Source organism: Bubalus bubalis, chromosome 6 (genome assembly GCF_019923935.1).
Source record: "Bubalus bubalis isolate 160015118507 breed Murrah chromosome 6, NDDB_SH_1, whole genome shotgun sequence".
Lineage (NCBI taxonomy): Eukaryota > Metazoa > Chordata > Mammalia > Artiodactyla > Bovidae > Bubalus > Bubalus bubalis.
This window is the reverse complement of record NC_059162.1, coordinates 9083036-9089440: the sequence shown is the minus strand read 5'-3', so window position 1 is coordinate 9089440 and position 6405 is coordinate 9083036. Positions and strand designations below refer to the sequence as shown.

At 41.8% G+C, this 6405-nt stretch overlaps 1 pseudogene; it reads left to right on the top strand.

The window, feature by feature from the left end:
• The first annotated feature begins 778 nt into the window (after window positions 1-778).
• On the top strand, window positions 779-873 carry LOC112585834 (annotated as a pseudogene).
• The last annotated feature ends 5532 nt before the right edge of the window (window positions 874-6405 follow it).

The following is a 6405-nucleotide window of genomic DNA, read 5'->3' as shown; positions in this document are numbered from 1 at the left end:
AAGGGAGTCTGGCGAGAGCCCGGTAGCTGCTCTCAGACACCAGCCAGAGCAGAGAGAGCTCCACGCCAGCCAAGTGCTGCCTCTACTGTCTAGTTTATGCATCAGAAACCAGCAGGCTTCCTGTCTCACTGGGGCTTTTTCTGCCTGTGCCCCGAGGATTGGTCATCTCTTTCAAGCCTTAAGTCACTCTGCTCTTCCCAAGAAGTCAGAGTCAGGTGGTTACACTGCAAGAGCCGGGAAGGGATCTGTGTAATCACCTCGGTCAAACCCCCAGCCTTGGCAGAAATGTCCTCCCCTCTCTCCCTTTCTTAGCTGTCTCCGGGAAAGGGATGTCAAGCCTCTCTGGGTGGTTCTGACTGGTAACTCTTATTATAGTGCAAAGAAAAGATGTAGTTGTGTCAGGCTACCCCAAATTTGGATGGGTTAGTCCAGATTGTACTTGGGTGATTGACTTTTTAAAAAATTAATTTATTTTTTATTGAAAGATAATTGCTTTACAGAATTTTGCTGTTTTCTGTCAAACCTCAAAATGAATCAGCCATAGGTATACAAATATCCTCTCCCTTTTGAAACTCCCTCCTGTCTTCCTCCCCATCCCACCCCTCTAGGTTGATACAGAGCCCCTGTTTGAGTTTCCTGAGCCATACAACAAATTCCCATTGGCTGTCTATTTTACATATGGTAATGTAAGTTTCCATGTTACTCTTTCCATACATCTCACCCTGTCCTCCCCTCTCCTCAAGTCCATAAGTCTATTCTGTATGTCTGTTTCTCCATTGTTCCCCTGTAAATAAAATTGGAACGATACAGAGAAGATTAGCATGACCCCTGCACAAGAATGATTGACTTTTAATAGCTGATGGACATTTTACTTCTGATTTGTTCCATAATTTCAGAGAACATCTCTCCATGCAGTCAGGTCCTGGTGCCAAAATCACAGATAGATAGAAGTGGGCAGGGTGGGTCAGCTGGCAGAAACCCAGTTTCCCTGCTGGGTACATTGTGGTAGAATTTAGTGAGCCCTATGCTGTGTTTGGAGGGGCTGCCTTATTTTAGAACTTGCAACTAATCTTTTTGTTGAGGAGAAGGGACTAAAACTGGTGGAAGATCTTGTGCTTTTCCATAAGTTAAGCAATAAATATGAAACACACTATTATTGGCTCACAAGGAAACTTTGAAATGCAATTGTAACAGGTTTTTTTGTTTTTTTTTTTTGGCCGTCCTGGGTCTTCATTGCTGGGCTTGGGCTTTCTCTAGCTGCGGCGAGCGGGGGCTTCTGAACCATGTGTTCAGGCTTCTCAGTGATGGCTTCTCTTGTCGCACAGCACCAGCTTCAGTAGTTGTGGCTCTAGCACTCTAGGTGTTTGGGCTCAGTCATTGTGGTGCATGGGCTTAGTTGCCCCATGGCATGTGAGATCTTCCCATGCTCATGTCCCCTGCACCACGAGGTGGATTCTTAACCACTGGACCACCAGGGAAGCCCCTGTAACAGGTATTTTTAAAGTCCATACAACAGGTCAAAGTCACTTTCCAATGGGCCTCCCTAAGAGGATAAGGGTAATAAGAGCTGGTGACATAGTGATAGTGCTCTTTATTCTCATCATTCCCCTTTCCACATACATAAACACCTGACACCCCACCATCCTGCCCACAACACTACCCAGTGCTGTGCTGGAGTCAGCACATATCAACTCATGAGAGCCAGTTGGTAAAGTTTCAGAAAGCTTGTGAGCTGGTCATTGATAAACATTATATTACTAAAAATGGAATTATATAAATTTACAGTTAAATAAATTGCATCCAAAACTGAGGGAATTGAAAACTCAAAACCCATTACTTCTTAATTATTTTACATTTTACTATTCTTTGTGCTCTTGAGAACATTACGTCTATTGTATCTCTGTCATGGGAACAAAATATCTGATCATGGTTGCTGCTACACGGCTTTCCCCAGCTTTGCATTCAATGACATCATGCTGGTAGCTTGAAATCAGCCAGGGTGAGAGTATATATACCATGAAAAGAGGAAAATGATATATATCAGAGTTTTGATTCTTTAGGTTTTTAAAATATTTATTTATTTGTCTGCCTGAGGTCTTAGTTGCGTCATGTGGGATCTTTCTTGTGGTGTATGGACTCACAGTAGTTGCGTTGCTCGGGATTAGTTGCTCTGTGGCATGTGGGATCTTAGCATTCTGACCAGAGATCCAGCCCACATCTCCTGAATTGCACGGTGCATTAATAACCACTGGACCATGAGGGAAGTCCCTTGATTTATTTTTTTGTTACTTGTCTAGATGTAAGAAAGTGAGAAAAAGATTAAACTTAAAAGTGTGTCATGACTGTAGTTTTAATTGTGAAATGAATAAAAAATTGAGGAAATATTTTCTAGTATTTAAAAACTTTTATTCAGCATAAAGTCACTAGTGTTACAATATATGTCTTCTATATATCTTCACATTTCTTTAACTTAAAAAGAATTAACTGCAAGCAACAATTGAGAATGGAATAAAATACTTAAAAGTGTTGAAGAAAAAACTTATAATCATATAAATGTAATTATAATTATAAAATTATAACCACCAACTTATAATTTTCTGTATCCTTTGAAATTATTCTTCAAAAGTGAAGGAGAAATAAAGATATTTTCAGACAAACAAAGATGGAGGGAATTTGTTGCCATAGTTCTGACTTGTAAGGAATGTTACAAGAATTTCTTTAGAGAGAAGGAAAATAATAAAGATCAGAAACTCAAATCTACTGAGGGAGAGCATCAGAGAAGGAATAAGTGAAGGTAAAAATAGAAGCTTTTATTTCTTTTATTCTTAATTGATCTAACAGATAACACATTGTTCAAAATAATAATAGCAACAACATATAAACAACATACCAAATTATGTATGCTTATGCATATGCCTTGTATATATATGCTTATATATAAGTGAAATGAATGATAGCAATGATACACAAATCACGGGAGGGAGGAATTGGGATTATTTTGCTACTATTAAGTACTCATACTACCCATAAAGCAGTATGAAGTGAAGTGAAGTGAAGTTGCTCAGTCGTGTCCAACTCTTTGCAATCTGATGGACTGTAGTCTACCAGGCTTCTCTGTCCATGGGATTTTCCAGGCAAGAGTACTGGAGTGGGTTGCCATTTCCTTCTCCAGGGGATCTTCCTGACCCAGGGATCAAACCCAGGTCTTCTGCATTGCAGGCAGACTCTTTACCCTCTAAGCCACCAGGGAAGCAGTATAGTGTTATTTAAAACTGTGCTTGGATTAGTTGTAAATGCATATTGCAAAATCTAGGGAAATCACTAAAAGAAGTTAAAAAAAGTATAACTGACATACTAAGAAAGGAGAAAAAAATGAAATCTTACGAAAGCTCAGTCAAAACTATAAAAGGCAGAAAAAGAGTGAAAGACAAAAAGCGCAACAAAGAATGAGGTTAACAAATAGAAAATAGTAACAAACATGGTAGATATTACCCCAGCAATATCAGTAAACACCTTAAATGTTAATAGTCTAAATGAACCAATTAAAAGGCAGAGATTGTCAGAGTGCATCCAAAAACAAGCCTTAACTATATGTCTTCAAGAAACCCACTTTAAATATAAACACATATAAAATTAAAAGTAAATGAGTGGAAAAAGAAAACAAGTTAATACTAATCAAAAGAAAGCAGATGTGGCTATATTAATTTCTGACAGGCAAGCCATCAAAGTAAGGAAAACTATAAGGAATAAAGAAGAGTATTACATAATGACAAATAAGTCTCCACAAAGACATAACAACCCTTAACATGTATGCACCTAACAACAGAGCTCAAATAATAAGGTGAAAACTGTTAGAACTACAAGGAGGAAAAAAAAAAAACCATATACTTCCAACAAAATAGGATTTATCGCAGGTACTAGTTTAACATGTGAAAATCAGTTAATCCATCATATCAACAGGCTAAAGAAGAAGACTGACAAGATCACATTAATAGGTGAAGAGAAACATTTGACAAAATTGAACAGGTTGTCATGATAAAAACTCTCGACCAGCTAGAAATGGGGGAAGGGGAATTTCCCAATTTGATAAAGAATATCCACAAAATCCTATAGTTAAGCCATCAGGTTTGTGGTAATTTGTTATAGCTGCGTTGTTACAGCTGTCACAGGAAACTATTTTAAAACCTAAGGGGCAAGGTGACTAACCTGAGGTTTGCAGTTATTAACTTGGTACACCAAGCTGCTTCGTCAGCTATAAAGAACAGACTCTGACAGATCAACAACAAAAGATACACCGTTGATAATGCTTTGTATTTACAGAGTCATATTCAAAAGCCTTCACATTACACTGGACAAGAATCCTAACCAATCTTCAAGCTTGTGTGGATCAATAGCCCGTTATCCATAGAACATTCCATTTGGCACAGAGACAGGCATAGGCAACAGGAGCATCCGGATGAGTACAATTTCTGCCCTACACATTCATCACTTGTAACAAAGCACCACTTCCTTCCCTTTGCCTATGTGGAGCCCCTCCCTGAGAGCAAGGAGGACCATGTGTCTGTGAAAAAAAAAAACCCTCTGCAAACAATCTCAGGTGGGCTGCACAATGAGGTCATCTCCTGCTCTTAAACAGGAAAGTATAAATCCCCCTGAGACTTGCTACTCTCTCTTCTGACACTTTAAGGTGAGAGATGGCAAAGTGACCTGCCTGAAGGTTCCTGGTTCTGGACTGCCCCTGAGCATTCCAGCTTCCCAGCCAATGACCATTCTCTGGTCTCATACCAGAGGTCCCTATAATATAAGCCACCCCACAGGGAAGGGTCACTGAGAAGCAGTCCAGACCACCTGGCTACTTGGAGTTCATTTATCTGGATAAGTAAAAAACAAAAACAAAACCCCCACAAAAACAAAATGAAAGTATGAAATTCCCCCAAACTCTGAAACATCTCCTAGGAGACTTGATTGCAGAGTCTAAAACTGGCCTGGGGAAAGCACTGGGAAAAACACCCTGGGGTCTGCCCTGTGGGGTGAGATGAGGAAGCTTACTGGGGATAGGTGTCTGATATGGAGGCTGAGCAGGCCAGGGTATCAAACAGCCCTGCCATGGCCTGGGGTTGTAAGGTTGAGGGGAGACGGGGGCGAAAACGAGACTATGAGGTGGCTGTCACTCAGATCTAGACACAGGTTTCATCCAGCATCTTTCCCCTGAGAACTCAGGAAGTTACCTTCCTGAGCAGATCGATGTGCCCAGGCTCAAGGAGGGGAGCTGGGTACATAGCCCAGAACAGTCTGTGATGATGCCCACTGGCAGTACCTTCTGACCCTTACCTCATCTGTGCTACTCAGATTGCCCACTTCAAGACTTTTTACCAGGTTTCCCACATCAGTGCCTGCTCTAATCCAGTTCAGAGCACTGGAGTCTGGAGGTTGAGGAGAGAGATCTATGAGCATATGTAATCTGAGGATTTTCTCTCCGAAATCTTCTCACTTCCCTGATGCTTTTGCCATTGTTCCAAACCTCAGAGCCAATGTGTGGAGATCTCTCCCTTTCTGAGACCTTTTTGGAACTTGACCCTGAACTTCTCATGTCTTTGAAGTCTCCACAGCTCTTTGAGAAGCATTCTTGGCAGGGTTAGGGGTACTCTTTAATGTCCCCCAAATTGCCCTACATAGCAGCCATGTAGTTTGCTAGCTTGCTTTCTACAGGCATAAGCCACTAGAAAGAGGGAAGTGCCCTTATCAGCCCACACCTTCTAGGAAGGAACAAGCCTCAGGAACCAGTAACGGTGGCTGTTGAGGCACCAACTTCAAGCCTTTTCTTGTGCACCAAATGCCTCCCATAACTCTGATCCACCTTCTCTCTCTCTCTCTCTCTCTCTCTCTCTCTCCCCCTCCCTCCCTCCCTCCCTCCCTCCCTCCCTCTTTTTGGCTGCACTGGGTCTTCCTTGCGACACTCTGCTCTTCATTGCAGCTCATGGGCTCTAGAGCACGCAGCTCAGTAGTTGTGGCATGCAGGCTTAGTTCCCCTGCGGCATGTGGGATCTTGGCTCCCTGATCAGGGGTTGAACCCACATCCCCTGCATTGGAAGGTGAATTCTTAACCATTGGACCACCAGGGAAGTCCCTGATCTACCTTCTTAGACAAGATAGATAAATATGACAATAATTTGTGAAGTACTCTAGAAACCCTGAATAATCCCTGTCAGCCTTATTCTTCCCTCTGTGCAAAGCTCAACCCAAAGCTTCATCTTCAGTCATTCTGGAAGGCTTTTTGGTACATCTACTGAGCACTTCTCCTGCAAAGGTTAGCAAGGAGCAAAATGCTCCTTTCTCTCTGAATAGATCCAGTCTCCAACCACCTTGGCTTCCCTGAGAGACAGAGCTGGGGAAAGAGCACTGCAC